This window comes from Gadus macrocephalus, chromosome 14, assembly GCF_031168955.1.
Source record: "Gadus macrocephalus chromosome 14, ASM3116895v1".
In the NCBI taxonomy this organism is placed as follows: Eukaryota; Metazoa; Chordata; class Actinopteri; order Gadiformes; family Gadidae; genus Gadus; species Gadus macrocephalus.
Genome location: NC_082395.1, coordinates 11,125,551 through 11,140,236, shown reverse-complemented (window position 1 = coordinate 11,140,236; position 14,686 = coordinate 11,125,551). Strand labels below are relative to the sequence as shown.

Sequence of the window (14,686 nt, the reverse complement as noted above, 5' to 3'; positions counted from 1 at the left end):
GTTTGCCTGTAAGGCATAGTCCTCCTGCTACTGATACTAACAAGAGACAGCTACGCTGCACCCTCACTCCCCTCTCCCCTACGGTCCTAAAGACTGACCGCTCAGTGGATTTAAATCATCCATGACCAACACCACAACACAGCACAATAAACACAACACAACAACACAACAGATAACTCACCACAATACTAGTTGTTAATGTTGACTTGAGGCTGTCCTGGGTTGTATACGCATAGCATCATATGAGTAATCTATTGTTAATCTATTGTTAATCTAATTAATCTAATATTAATCTAGTTAATCAAAAGATAGTCTATTTTAATCTAATATCTTTTGTCTAGTTAATCTAATCTTAGTCTAATTTAATCCATCTAATGTTAATTCAATATATCTCCTTTTAATATACATTGAATTTAAATTTAGCTAATTGTAATCGAAAATCTTTTTGTCTTTCCACCGAATCGTACATGACAACCCCTGGTCAACCTGCCCACCGTACTCAAATCACTTTGGTCATTGACGCAAACAGTAATATCGACTACACTTTCAATAGAAATTGAACTATTTTGTGCTGGGGACTTATTGCTGAGTTCAAATTGGTTCCCTTGCTCCCTCATTCCCTTTTTCCCCATATAGTGAACACTACTTAGAGAACACGTATAGGGGGAATTCAGACACTAATTACGTGCTAGAAATCCATGGTGTCAGGTCATGTGTCACACCATGACTGCTCATTTGCATAAAGAACTCTATTGGATGAATATGATGACAATAAAACTTGGATATAGTCCGAAAAGAGAATGCATCAGTTGTATACTTTTTTAACAGTACATTATCGGACACATTAATCGTGTCTGAGATGTGCAAAATGGTGACCCCCAAAATAGTGCAGTATAAAGGGAACCAGAATAGTGAACTATTTAAGGAAAAAGAAAAGTCCACTATATAGGAACCAGTAATGGGCTTTATAGTTATATTGGGAACCAGCACTATATAAGGCAGGAGCGGACCATTTCAGACACGGCAGCTGTCTTTGTTGAAGAGCTCATCCATAAGAGGGTTGTGTGTCTCCTCTCTCCACCTCCACATCCATCATGCTCCAGGCTAACCAGATCACGCAGCACACTACAGAGTGCTGTATTCATCAGGTCTCTAAGTGGACGCTCTTTTCCACCTGTTGTCCTTTGATCGGATTAGCAGGGTAGCGGCATGTAGCGTCCGCTCAGCTCAGCTGTGATTGGTCCGCTCGGAGGCTGAACTCGCTGGGGTGTGAGGCTACAGTAGCTGGACGACAGTGTGTGTGTGTGTGTGTGTGTGTGTGTGTGTGTGTGTGTGTGTGTGTGTGTGTGTGTGTGTGTGTGTGTGTGTGTGTGTGTGTGTGTGTGTGTGTGTGTGCGTGTGTATGAGTGAGTGTCTCATCTTTTTCGGCATGTGGCCGATTCTGATACAAGTAGACAAGCATAAATATAAAAGAGGGTGTTGGAAGAGGAACATGTGAGAGTTACTTTCTGCAAAAAGGTTTCAACAGCAGCCATGCTGGTAAGATGTTAATTACCTGACGTTCTGCAGTCATCTATATTGCAGTAATTAGTTTGTATATTAAAGTGGAATTCATTAGTGCATTCCATAAAAAATGTGAGTATTTCAGTTGTCCCATTAGTTCGTACTGTAATAGTAATAAAATCAACGATTACATGGAACCACGGGCCACGCACTGACAGGTATTGATTAAATGAAAAAGTGAACACGACAGTGAGCATTATTACATTATGGAAAACATGTGAAATCATAGTGGTTACCAATGATGTATTACCCAAACACAAAAATGATCCTAATATAACAGCCTACTTATACCAATAAGAGAGCGGTATGGAGCTATGTTGTCGATATATAAAGACGTTAGTAATAAATTAGTCTAGCCTACACACTCATGTAGGAAGGAGATGGAAAGGAGGTAGCAAGGTTTGGGTTTGGAATAAGAGCCTGTTGATAGACAATACTTCTTAGCAGGAGAAAAACATTGAATTTAGTTGTCGCCTCTATGTCTCCAACAGAAATATTGTGCTGTGTTATCAGCAATTTAATCAAAAAGACGCATCCAACACAGCCGTGACCAGACAAGATGTATTATTAGAACTACCGACGAATAAAATAGTAAGCCTAACCCAGCTAAACTTCATGATGAACTTATAACCCTTCTTCTCAACCATAGTGACGTGATGAGGTGCATCTCCATCCCAAACCACCAGTAATTATGTCCACAAGTTATACATTTGATAGACATCTCAAAACGTTGGGTCTTTTTGAGAAGCAAAAAAATTGGCTAACCTTTAATTTAATTACTTCAATGCAACTTAGACCAAAATATATAAAACGATGGTTCAATGTAGGTATTCTTACATATTTTGTCAAAAAAATATGTTTTTGCTTGCTTCTGGTATATGACTGTATAACATAGTTATGACACATGCCTGTGCTGGTGTTAAACTGACAATGTTTTCCACTTACATTGCTCTATTGTGAACTGTAACTCAAAGCATGGTGATTGACAGTCAGCTCAGGTTTTGACAGAATCAAGTATCAAGGCGAAGCTGTAACCTGTCCAACACAACGAACCCTCCCATTTTTTTTAAAAGATATGTCCCACACTCTGGAGGGACATATCAAAACTCTGGTTTCATGTAAACTTTTTAAAAAAATGACTTATGTTGGACAGGGTCTTTAGACCTAACCTAGGTTTCACGTAGGACCTGAATCTATTTGACCATGGGTAGATAGAGATGTCAGTCATGATCCGAGCCATGTTTCAGGGGTGAGCCCTCAGAGGTCAGAGAGGCAGCGGCGACGAAGCTTGGGCGGCTGGGTGGTGACGATGATGAGGATGATGTCACAGTCTTTATTTAGCGTCTCTCACCACAGCGCGTACTGCAGAAACACGAGTAGCCACCATCGGTCAGGGATCTGATGACTGTCTTTGACTGGAGAAGAGAGAGGAAAGAGGAGGGAGAGAAGAGGAGGGGGGAGAGGAGAGCAAGGAGAGAATAGTACTAGAGGAGACGGGAGGGGAGAAGGGAGAGGGACGAGGGGAGAGGGGAGAGGGGAGAGGGGAGAGGGGAGAGGGGGAGAGGAGATGGAAGGAGAGGAGCTGAGAGGAGAGGAGTGGAGAGGAGCAGAGAGGAGCGGAGAGGAGAGGAGCAGAGAGGCGAGGAGAGGAGAGGAGAGGAGAGGAGGATGAAAGGACCAAGGAGAGGAGAGGAGTGTAGAGGATAAGATGTGAAGATATGAATTGAGGAGGAGAGAGGGGAAGAGGTGAAGAGTATCCAGTTACTTAGGGGAGCAGAGAGCGCAGGACGGATCTGTTTACTTAGGGGAGCTGAATTGATTCAGTGGAAAAGTGTGGAGGATAGAGGAAGAGAAGGGGGGAGATGAGGAGGATGAGGAGGATGAGGAGAAAAGCACTAAGGATCTTTGTGTATTGATCATGTGACTGTTCTCGCTATAACCTCCAGGGCGTACGAGCCCGGGCTTCCAAGGCGCTACCTGACATACAACAGACAAACAGACAATCTCCTCGGCAGTACTCAATATAAAGGCCACGCTGCATCACGGCGTGTGGAACTTTATCGTTCAGTGGAAGAGATCAGTGGTGCTCAACCGACTGGTCGAGAGCCCTCTGGGGCACCAGGATAACCTTTAGGGACCACTCCATTATTCATAGAGTTCACACCGTTCGCCCCATGTGGGGAATTGTACAGCATATATCTAATGATCTTTGGAAAATGTTTTTCTCCTGCCATGACATATGTACGCAATGTTTAGGGATTCTTCCCACCGATAGTCAAACAAAGACCAAAAACATAAAGGGAAAGTGATTTAGTGTCAACATCGAAGTAGGAAACGGCAGTGAGATAGGGATAGTGACAACCCCACTACCTAAGCTATAACTTCCCAATAATGTTTAATGAAAATAAAACAGACAAAAATTAGGGATATTTCAACAAGACTGTGATACGATTTAAACTGCATCCTTGTTTGCAGTGTTTGTTGGGGGTTTACAGCATATTTGTAAAGTGTTCTTAGCGTGTTTGTGGCGTGTTCTTCATAGGTTTGCCGTGTGTTTCTAGTGTGTTTGCAGCATGTCGGTAGCGTGTTTATATGTGTAGCAGAGAAGTGATAGTGAAGTGAATGCCTGGGACCCATGCATTCAGGAAATTCTTATCTGAAATGGTTGTGACGTGAGTACATCATCGGAGCTGATAGGCTGGGACAGGGGCTGGGGGGGAGCAGGATGAGTGGTGGGGGGTGAGGGAGTGTGTCCTGGGGAGGGGGTAGCGTGCCACGGAGCCACGCGTACTGTTTGTGTTGAGAACACATTAATTATTGATCTGCGCGGCTAGCAGCTATTATTACTGAGAGAATGGAGGCCGGCCACGAGAGTCTGGATGTCAATAACAAACACTTTGGCCTCGTGGTCCAGAGCGACGCGCTGCTCAACTCTGGGTATTTATAGCATCATGTATATGGATGATATGGATATACAACATACAGTATGAAGTATTATTAATACCAATATAATAGAACAAGAGTTGTCTGGTCAAAAACACTGTCCAACACAACACAGTCGGGGTATGCACACAAACATACACACACATGATCGCTTGCGTGCACACACACACACGCACACACACACACACACACACACACACACACACACACACACACACACACACACACACACACACACACACACACACACACACACACACACACACACATACACACACACACATACACACACACACACACACACACACACACACACACACACACACACACACACACACACACACACACACACACACACACACACACACACACAGTCTCACTCTCTCTCTCTAGCTAACCACTCATATCTCTAGAGGGGGATATATCTATCCCTCTCTATTTTCTCTATCATTTCGCTATTTGTCTCTCCATCCACTCTCTCTATTTGTCTTTCTATCTCTCCATCCCTCCCTCTATTTGTCTTTCTATCTCTCTACCCTTTCTCTATCTGTCCATTCTTCCTAGGCCGTGAGGATGTGTTTTAGATTGAGGGCAGGGTGCAGTACATTGACTCTGTATGTGTGTGTGTGTGTGTGTGTGTGTGTGTGTGTGTGTGTGTGTGTGTGTGTGTGTGTGTGTGTGTGTGTGTGTGTGTGTGTGTGTGTGTGTGTGTGTGTGTGTGTGTGTGCGTGTGTGTGTGTGTATGCTACCGCAGAGCTGGGGTTGTTTGCAGAGTTAATCGCCCCGTGATGATGATGTCATTCTCGGTGACCTGCAGATGAATTGACCTCGTCACCTCCTGCAACGGGAGCATTTCTTAAAATGCCAGCTGCACATTTTTAGCCCCACCTCCATATCCAGAGGTGGGGCTGGTTTTACCTCACCCGTCCAGGCCTACGTAACACTACGAGGTGTGTGCACGTGAGTACACATCTCACACAGACACACACATACAAACACACACACACACACACACACGCACACACGCACACGCACACACACACACACACACACACACACACACACACACACACAGGTGAAAGCACTGACTGCTAGGTCTTCATGGGTGCGTGCCATGTGTTGAATGTCACTGTTTGTTTGTTCCCAACAGTGATGGAAATCATTTATTCATCAGCGTCTATATGCTAACTGCTACGTTATATACATACTAACGGTTACCTTGTATTCTAACTGTTCCAGTTCAAGCATACTGTTATCCTGTATTCTAACTGTTTTGACACGCTATGTGTTACACTAAATGCTAACTGCTATCCTGCATACTAACCATTCTGTTGTATGCTAACTATCCATTGTTCACTGCATGTTTCGAAAATAATACTGTTTCCTGTCTATCAACCATTGATATTTCCCAGAAAGGCATGTCAGAGATACATTTTTGGATAAAACAAACTATTCTTTACATTTATTGAAACGAGAGAGAGAGAAAGGTAAAGAGAGAGAGAGAGGGGGGGTAGGGAGGGAAGGATAGATAGAGTGAAACACTGAGGTAGAGACGTTATCAAAACAGTTAAATTGCTTGCCTCACACATTGCATGTAGAAACCTAACTTCCAACTCTACACCTAATCCAATCTAACGCGACAGCATCATCTCTGCTCTGATTGGCTGATTTAATATATGGTTTAATATACACCTCAAGTAAAGGAGAGAGAGTGAGAGAGAGAGAGAGAGAGAGAGAGAGAGAGAGAGAGAGAGAGAGAGAGAGAGAGAGAGAGAGAGAGAGAGAGAGAGAGAGAGAGAGAGAGAGAGAGAGAGAGAGAGAGACTGTGAGGGAAATGGAGAGAGATATATAATGTGCGAGAGAGAAAGATATAGAGGAAGTGAATGAGAGAGAGAATGAGGGAATAAGAGAGAGAGCCAAGACCAAATTCTCTAGAGAGATTTATAATTCATGTTCATGACACACTGAGTCTCCTTTGTTGCTGTGTATGTGTGTGTGTGTGTGTGTGTGTGTGTGTGTGTGTGTGTGTGTGTGTGTGTGTGTGTGTGTGTGTGTGTGTGCGTGCGCGATGGTGCGGTGTGTATGCGGGTACATGTGTGCATGTGTGTTTCTGCGTCTGCATGTGTGTGTGTGTGTGTGTGTGTGTGTGTGTGTGTGTGTGTGTGTGTGTGTGTGTGTGTGTATGTTTGTGTGTGTATGTGTGTATGTGTGTTGCAGCCCAGTGGCCAACAGACTTGGAGAGCTGTTATGAATTTTGATTTCATTGTATTTTTTTTTTTTAAAGGTATATTTTTACAGGCTCTTTAATTAACATAAATACCTTAAATCCCATTTCTAAAGACGGTTGATATTAGGTAAGGATTTCAAATATACTTATTTTCTCTTCTATTCTTCTATAATTTATTTTTTTTAAATCTATAATTGTTGTATAATTGTCATTTGTTAATGAGGGTCTTGTTGGCACTCAGTAGATATATTATATCTATATATTAAACATATATTATAATATGATAATATATAATAAAACTATAATAATAGATGGGTTAGTCTAACAATAGTCCCAATGACCATATAGACATATGACCATTGATAAAGACATACTACCATATAGAATATAGGTATGTGATGTCTTGGTGTTTAAATGAGGAGGAGATCTCCGTGTGGACTGACCTCTTCACACAGGAGGAACCCAGTGTGCTCATTATAATATTATTCTTATCTCCCTACCATGTACATACAGGCTTTCATTACTTCAATTGTGTGTGTGTGTGTGTGTGTGTGTGTGTGTGTGTGTGTGTGTGTGTGTGTGTGTGTGTGTGTGTGTGTGTGTGTGTGTGCGTGCGTGCGTGTGCGTGTGTGTGTGTGTGTGTGTGTGAGTGTGTGTGTGTGTGTGTGTGTGTGTGTGTGTGTGTGTGTGTGTGTGGTTGTGTGGGTTTACTTGTATTAAAGTTTGCCAGGGGAACTGAGGGCAACACAATCAATCATTAATTTTAACAAAACGTTTAAATAATTAACCTTTGCTTTTTCTCATCTCGACTTGTTATGTGGACGTAGTAGATGTAAGAAAGGATGTAGTATATGTTTTATAGGATGTCTTTTATGTAATTTAGGATGTAGTTACTGCTATATAGGATTTAGGAGAAGTTATATAGGATGAAGTAGACGTTTTATAGGATGTAGTTTATGTTATATTGGATGTAGGAACTGCTTTTGCTTTTTCTCATCTCGACTTGTTATGTGGACGTAGTAGATGTAAGAAAGGATGTAGTATATGTTTTATAGGATGTCTTTTATGTAATTTAGGATGTAGTTACTGCTATATAGGATTTAGGAGAAGTTATATAGGATGAAGTAGACGTTTTATAGGATGTAGTTTATGTTATATTGGATGTAGGAACTGTTGTATTAGATCTAGTAAGTTATATAGGATTTAGTCAATGTTATATAAGATGTAGTCAATGTTACATAGGCGGTTGTTTGTTAAATAGGATGGAGTAGATGTTATATAGGATGCAGTTTATGTTATAGGATGTAGTAGATGTTGTATAGGCTTTAGTATATTTGAGATAATATGTAGTAGATGTTGTATAGGCATTAGTATATGTAAGATAAGATGCTGGCCTAGTAGAGGTTATATAGGATGGAGTAGATGTTGTGTAGGCTTTAGTATGTGAGATAAGATGTAGTAGATGTTTTATAGGATGGAGTAGATATTGTGGAGGTGGAGCTGGTTGGATGCCTGCAGTCAGGCTCATGAATAATGATAGGCCGGGTTGTGTTGCTGGTGAAATAGCATTGTTCACAGTTTGTGTCACATCAGTGCATGTTTAACTAGGCACAACAAAGGCCTCTCAATATTTCAGATAGCAGGAGTGAGCATCTCTGCCGACTCTGCCTGCTTATGTGCTCCTCTCCTCCTCTCCTCATGTCTGGTCTCTCCTATCCTCTCATCTCCTTTGCCTCCTCTTATGTCTCCTTCTGTCCTTCCCCTTTCTGTTCTCCCATCATGACCTCCGCTCGTCTCTCCTCTTCCCTGCTGCTCCCCTCCTCTATTCTACTCTTCCTCTCATCCCTCTTTTATCCTGTCCTCTTCCTCTCTCCTCCTCCTCATCTCTCTACTCCTTATTTTCACACCCTCCTCTTTTCTCTTCTCTCTTCCTCTTATACTCTCCACAGCTACCCAGTTGTTCAGAACAGGAGGAATAATAATATGCTAAAACTATTCTACTATTCATCTGTCAGTCCAAATCATAGTTCAACGACTCTGCACCACAAGTTCCACTCATGTGTTTTTCTGTTTTGTATGTGTGCTCCGGTGTTTAAGAGTGGTGTGTGTGTGTGTGTGTGTGTGTGTGTGTGTGTGTGTGTGTGTGTGTGTGTGTGTGTGTGTGTGTGTGTGTGTGTGTGTGTGCGTGCGTGTGTGTGTGCTAATGTGTTAGTTCAGCTAGTGTTAGTTCAACGTGTAAGACTCACAGTTCTGGTAAGAGATTAACAGAGGGGTTGTTGAGTGTTGACATTTGAGTGACAGTAAATCAGTGTTGTCCACTCTCTGTTTTAAAAACACAAGGCTATCATTCTTTATCAGGAGCTTGGAAATCCAATTTGCTTAGCACTCAATTTCCTTTTCAATCATGAATAGTTCCTCTGGATAGGATGTACAGTAAGATAAGATATGACTTTATCGATATTAAATCAACCAATCTGCTCTTCATTTTTGATACATAGCCAGTGTAGATTTAAATATTTATTTACATGCTGTGGGTGAAATAAAATAAGCTATGTATTGGTTATAATATACGTTGTATTAGAGAGTTTATTCTAATAACTGTAGGCCAAAATATGCACACATATCTCATAATAATAATTATTTATTAAGTTTCAGTATTTTGATAGAAGAAAAAATACCATCATTATATAATTTTTTTCAAATAAATATAAAGTGTTTTTTTATAATTACATTATCGTGATCTATTGATAAAAAAAAGTACTTGTTGAATGATCTCGTAGTTTTCTAAGTAATTCTTCTGCTCCACTGTATTTCAGGCTCGGGCCTTGCTGGAAGAAATAAGAGCGAGAAGAGTGGTGGAGAGCAGAGGAAAGAGTGTAAGCAGGGAAATGACAGAGTAAAAGGAAGGGATATTAAAGCAGACATTTCCACTTGTCAGGAGCTGCGGTGTCGCCCGAGGCGGAGACACCGGGGGAAGCGAGCTGCTGTCGCCGCGTTTGATCACCGACAGCCCGGGAACATCGGGATCAGAGGCCCGCCACCCTCCACCTGTTCCCCCTCCACCACGGGTCTCTGTGTTAGGCTACATAGGCCTATTGGTTTTAATCTCTTTGAATCTCTTTTAATACCTCTAATGCCTTTTAACTTGGGTGTTTCATTTGACAGAACACTAACAATCCTCGCCCTCTCTAATTCTCTACGTGTGTCTCCCTTGACTCTCCCATCTCCCAGTCGGCTATACATCGCGGTTGCTCCACCATTTCACTAAACTTTAAATATAGGCCTTCTAATAGGCCTAATTGTTATAATGAATGTGAGGCATTATACCTAGAAGTTGGCCTGTTGAAGAAGATATGAATCTACCTCCAATAATTTGCACATTAATATAGACCTATATCTATTTATATATATAAACATATGTAACCTATATTATTAGCGAGTTAATTGTGCGTTAATGGGCATCGCGATACAATTGGCCTCCAACGAGAGAAGTAATCGATGTATGGATCCTGCACCCTGCTGCCAATCAGGGAAATGACACCTATAATCAATTACTGCGCGTTTAGACGCAGCCACAAAAGAGAAATAAACAACAGCCATTCTTCTTATTAATTATCCAACTAACGGGTGAGGAGTGGAGTCATGCACAGTACAACGGACGAATGCATAATACATGATGGATAATATATAGTCTGCTCAACCACTCAATGTTTTGCTTTGTATGCAAATTAATCATGGGAAATTAGCTGGATTAATATTTTCTATAATAGTCATTTTTTTAGGTAGCCTATATAAAGCCCTCCATTAATTATGCAACAATGATGTAGGCTATATATTTATAGTTGATATGTGACATGGTGGATCCGCGATAGATAGTTAGTCATGTATGATGGATGTGATGCTTTATAAAAATTGGCAGCTAATTGAGACTATTCAGATTCCAGGTTTGTTTATTCATTTAAAGCCTTTAGAGATCCAACACCCATTGAGCTTTATAGGCCTAATTCGTGTAATTCTCCCCATTGTAATCCTATATATATTTTTAAATACCAATTAGTCGATTATTATATTTTTTGTAAATATCTAAAACAGCATCAATCTGCGAAGTTGTCTGACGGCAACTCGCATTTTCTGTTGTGAAAACTAAAGCGCAGGACGTTTCCGAATTCCCACCTCCCGCTGGGAGGCACACAGCGACCTCGAGTGGACAAACACTGAACTGGTACTATACTGTTATCGTTAAGTATAAACAAACAAAACATATCGGTCGTTGCTTAGAGTTCGACAATATAAAGATGTCGGTTAGGGTTAACCCTTTATTCATAAAGGTTGGTGAAAATAACCCCTGACTAACCCGTTTCTAACCTGTCATCTGACCAGAGGAATCGTATTATTGCCCGGGGAAGCGTTAAAAAGTGTGACGTGATCAATGAATCTGATTAGTTTGGTTTGGACCTGATCAATGGACCCTCCTTCTCTCTCTGGGACACTATATGTGACACACAGTGGAAAACACATGCACACACACACACACACACACACACACACACACACACACAGAAACGCACATACATAGACTGTATCTCTTTATCCCCTATCTCTGACTATGCACTACTACACACATTATATTGGCCTACACTAAAATACGCAATAACCCAATCAATACCTCTACATGCCGGGTTAAGGGTAGCTAACCTGTGTAGGCCTATTAACATTAAATAGTACTCTTTCATCCTAGATAGGCAATTTGGACAGTGTGCTTTTCCTAAAATTTGAAGACAAAACAGACTTCTAATATATGTCTCTTTGTATGAAGCCACAGGAGCCAATCAGAAATCAGATGGATTGATCACGCGATCACAGGTGAAGCCATTACCAACTGCTACCAACAGATTACAACGGACTACACACTGCATGTGTGTCCGGTGTGAGTGTGTGTGTGTGTGTGTGTGTGTGGTGTGTGTGTGTGTGTGTGTGTGTGTGTGTGTGCGTGTGTGTCTTTGAGTGTGTGTGTGTGTGTGTGTGTGTGTGTCTGTGTGTGTGTGTGTGTGTGTGTGTGTGTGTGTGTGTGTGTGTGTGTGTGCGTGTGTGTCGTCTGTTAGTACGGTCAGTGGTGGTAATTATGGAGTTAGTGTCTTAAAGAGTGTGTGTATTAAAGAGAGAATATTCAGCGGTGATAAATGACTTTAATAACCGCAGCGTGTTGGCTAACAGAGACAGATCCTCTGCCTGATAACACTGCCCACAATCCTCTGCGGCACCACCTTTATCATTCCCCCACTCTGTCAAGCTCCCCCTCCCTCCCCCTTTCTCCTTGCCTCAGAGTGTAGTCCCTTCCTGTCTCCCCCCTGAAAACAATGAGAATGGACAAAAAAAAGCATATGATGTTACAGTATAAGATATTTTTACAAATTTGAGTTTGTGTTTGTGCTTTTGTGTGTGTGTGTTGTGTGTGTGTGTGTGTGGGGGGGGGGGGGAGGGGGGGGGGGTTTATGTCTGTAATCTCCATTGGAGCAGTGGATGTGTTTTGCGCCTCAATTGTTTGTGTTGTTGTCTTGTTGTGTTAGCATAGCGTAGCAATATATGCCTGGGTGACGTGGGGGCTTATGTTTTGTTTGTGTTGTTAAGTTTGTTGTGTTTATCTTGTAGTGTTGTGTTGTTGGGTTAGCATTGTTGTGTTAGCATAGCATAGTATGCCTGGAAGTACAGGGCTCATGCTGTCTTTGTTTGGTTGTGTAAGCATTGTTGCGTTAGCATAGCCATCGTTAGCCCGTGCGCTGGGGCCCATGATGTGTTTGTTTTTGTTGTGTTAGCGTTGTGGTGTTGAGCATAGGGTAGCATCGTTTAGCCTGGGTGCACAGGGGGCTCATGCAAATTGGACGCTTAAGAAGGAACCCGGAAGGATTGATGTGGTGTGGTGGCCTCTAACAGGCTCTGAGCTGCTGGCCCTAAACCCCCTGGAGGCCGGTGGGACGAGGGCTGTCGGGGGGGCATCCATCAGACCGCGCATCTGTCCTCATTATAACGAGACCCTGGGAAAAGTGGAATCGCTCCGGCCCCCCCCCCGACTGGAAAGTTTGGGCCAGCGGTTTCCTTGTGGTGGTCTCCGTTAAAGCAACACAAACACAGAGCAGGATAGGTGCAACGAGAGAACAAATATAAAATAAATGACCAATCACATTGGGGAGAGTCAGAATGGTCTGGAGTAGGAAGGGGAGAATATTCCTGGAGGTTTATACAGGTTTTACAGACAGAATGGAAGGGAGTCTTTGACGTTTGGGTGCATATCATTTATTCAACTGGGCCATACTACCTCAGAGGTAAGAGAACACCCTCATCAAAATCCTTCTCAAAAAACACCCAGAAAGTCGACGGAGACACAGGGAGACTCCCAGGAAGTAGACACCCAGAGGGAGCAGTGAGGTCATCTAGAGGTTGGACCAGCACTCTCTCTCTAGGACCACAGACGTCACTCCATTAAATACATAAGAGAGAATAATCAAGATCCCCTCCTGTTTTACAGCAGCCGGCTTATCTGTCAGAGACCCCCGACGAGACCCTTAAACCAGGGACCACCACCAACCACCACCACCAACCTTCACCACCAAGAGCTGTGAGTGACAGGCACCCCGTAGCCCCCTGAGAAGCACGGCCTTGATCTCTGCTTTGTGTCTCGTTAACTCTGCTCCAGGGTGGGGATTATGTAGACAAGGCAGAAAGAACACTTATTAAATGGTTCATAACGGTGAGGAGGTGTAGTGGTTATACAAGCTGAACATAATAGCTCCATAACCACGTCGGTATTTCACTAATCAATGTGTGAGTGGTAACCATAGCACCAGGGTTGTACACAGTGTTTGCTCTGAGTTTCATGGTGGTGAATTACCTACTCATCCTACTTCCCCTGCTCGGTCATATTTAGGTACAACTCATTAATGCTCAACCACAGTCACAAACAAGATGGTAATGGATCATTTGGATCGTGTGGATGGTCTGTTCGGTCGGGTTAGCGGTGCGAGGGGAGAGGACGTATTTCCCATCATAATTAGCCGGTAATAAGGTTGAGAGAGTGAGTTATGACGTTGTGTGATTTACAGGAGAGTCTGTTTCTGTGCTTCAGTCTTTCCAGACATTAGTGTCCACATAATTCAGGGTGCCGTGGAGCCAGTGACTGATATTATTTAAATTACACCTCCTCCGGGCCAAATGTTCAGAAGTACTTGCCAGCGCCGGGGAATTCAGAGTGATATTGAGAGAATGAGGGACGGAAGGGTTTGATTACTCTGACAAAATGTCTTTTTTTTTCGCTCGCACTAAAATGAGTAATGTTCGCCGTAACCAACGGAGATGAATATTCTGGAACCGGATTCTCCTCGGACCAGGCATGTACAGTTTGACACCGTGCAGTTTATGCATGGATTATCAATAAAGATGACATTCAATTACATCCCCTTTCATCACTTAACAATTATGGTCTGTTCTGTCTTACATTCTCACTTAAGCCTAAGTTTGTATCACACATGTTCATGCTTATTGCTCTGATTTGCAAATGATACACATTTCGTGCTGTACGAATGATACTACATCCGCAACATCAAATTCACCTTCGGGTTCTCAAGTCGCATGTCTCTGCCATGTGACTGTTTTGTCTTGTAGTGTATGTGCTTCTATCCGTATGCCTCTCCTGAAAAAGAGTTTTGCAATCTAAACGACACCTAGCTAAACAAATAACTGTGTAACAGCTCCAACGCTGGTAGAGCTCTATATCATTAGTGAACTTTCCAACCTCTTGCTGATCCTCTTGGTCGTGCCGTTCCACCCTTATTCTCCATTTACACGGTGTTATCTCCTGACAGGTTGGCCTTTAGCCAGGCAGTGATATCATTTCAGAACACCTTCCCCCCGCTTCGTCATTAATGTGGTTTCACTGTGACTGACATCTGTTTTGACAGT

The 14,686-nt window shown here is 42.5% G+C and overlaps 1 long non-coding RNA gene across 1 annotated transcript in view; it reads left to right on the top strand.

Moving 5' to 3' along the window:
- Positions 1–12,174, top strand: part of LOC132472382 (uncharacterized) — a 20,322-nt gene extending 8,148 nt beyond the window's left edge. The window contains exons 2-3 of the long non-coding RNA XR_009529064.1: positions 5,261–5,466; positions 9,550–12,174. This is a non-coding gene — a long non-coding RNA (uncharacterized LOC132472382). The remainder of the gene's footprint in view (positions 1–5,260; positions 5,467–9,549) is intronic.
- The last annotated feature ends 2,512 nt before the right edge of the window (positions 12,175–14,686 follow it).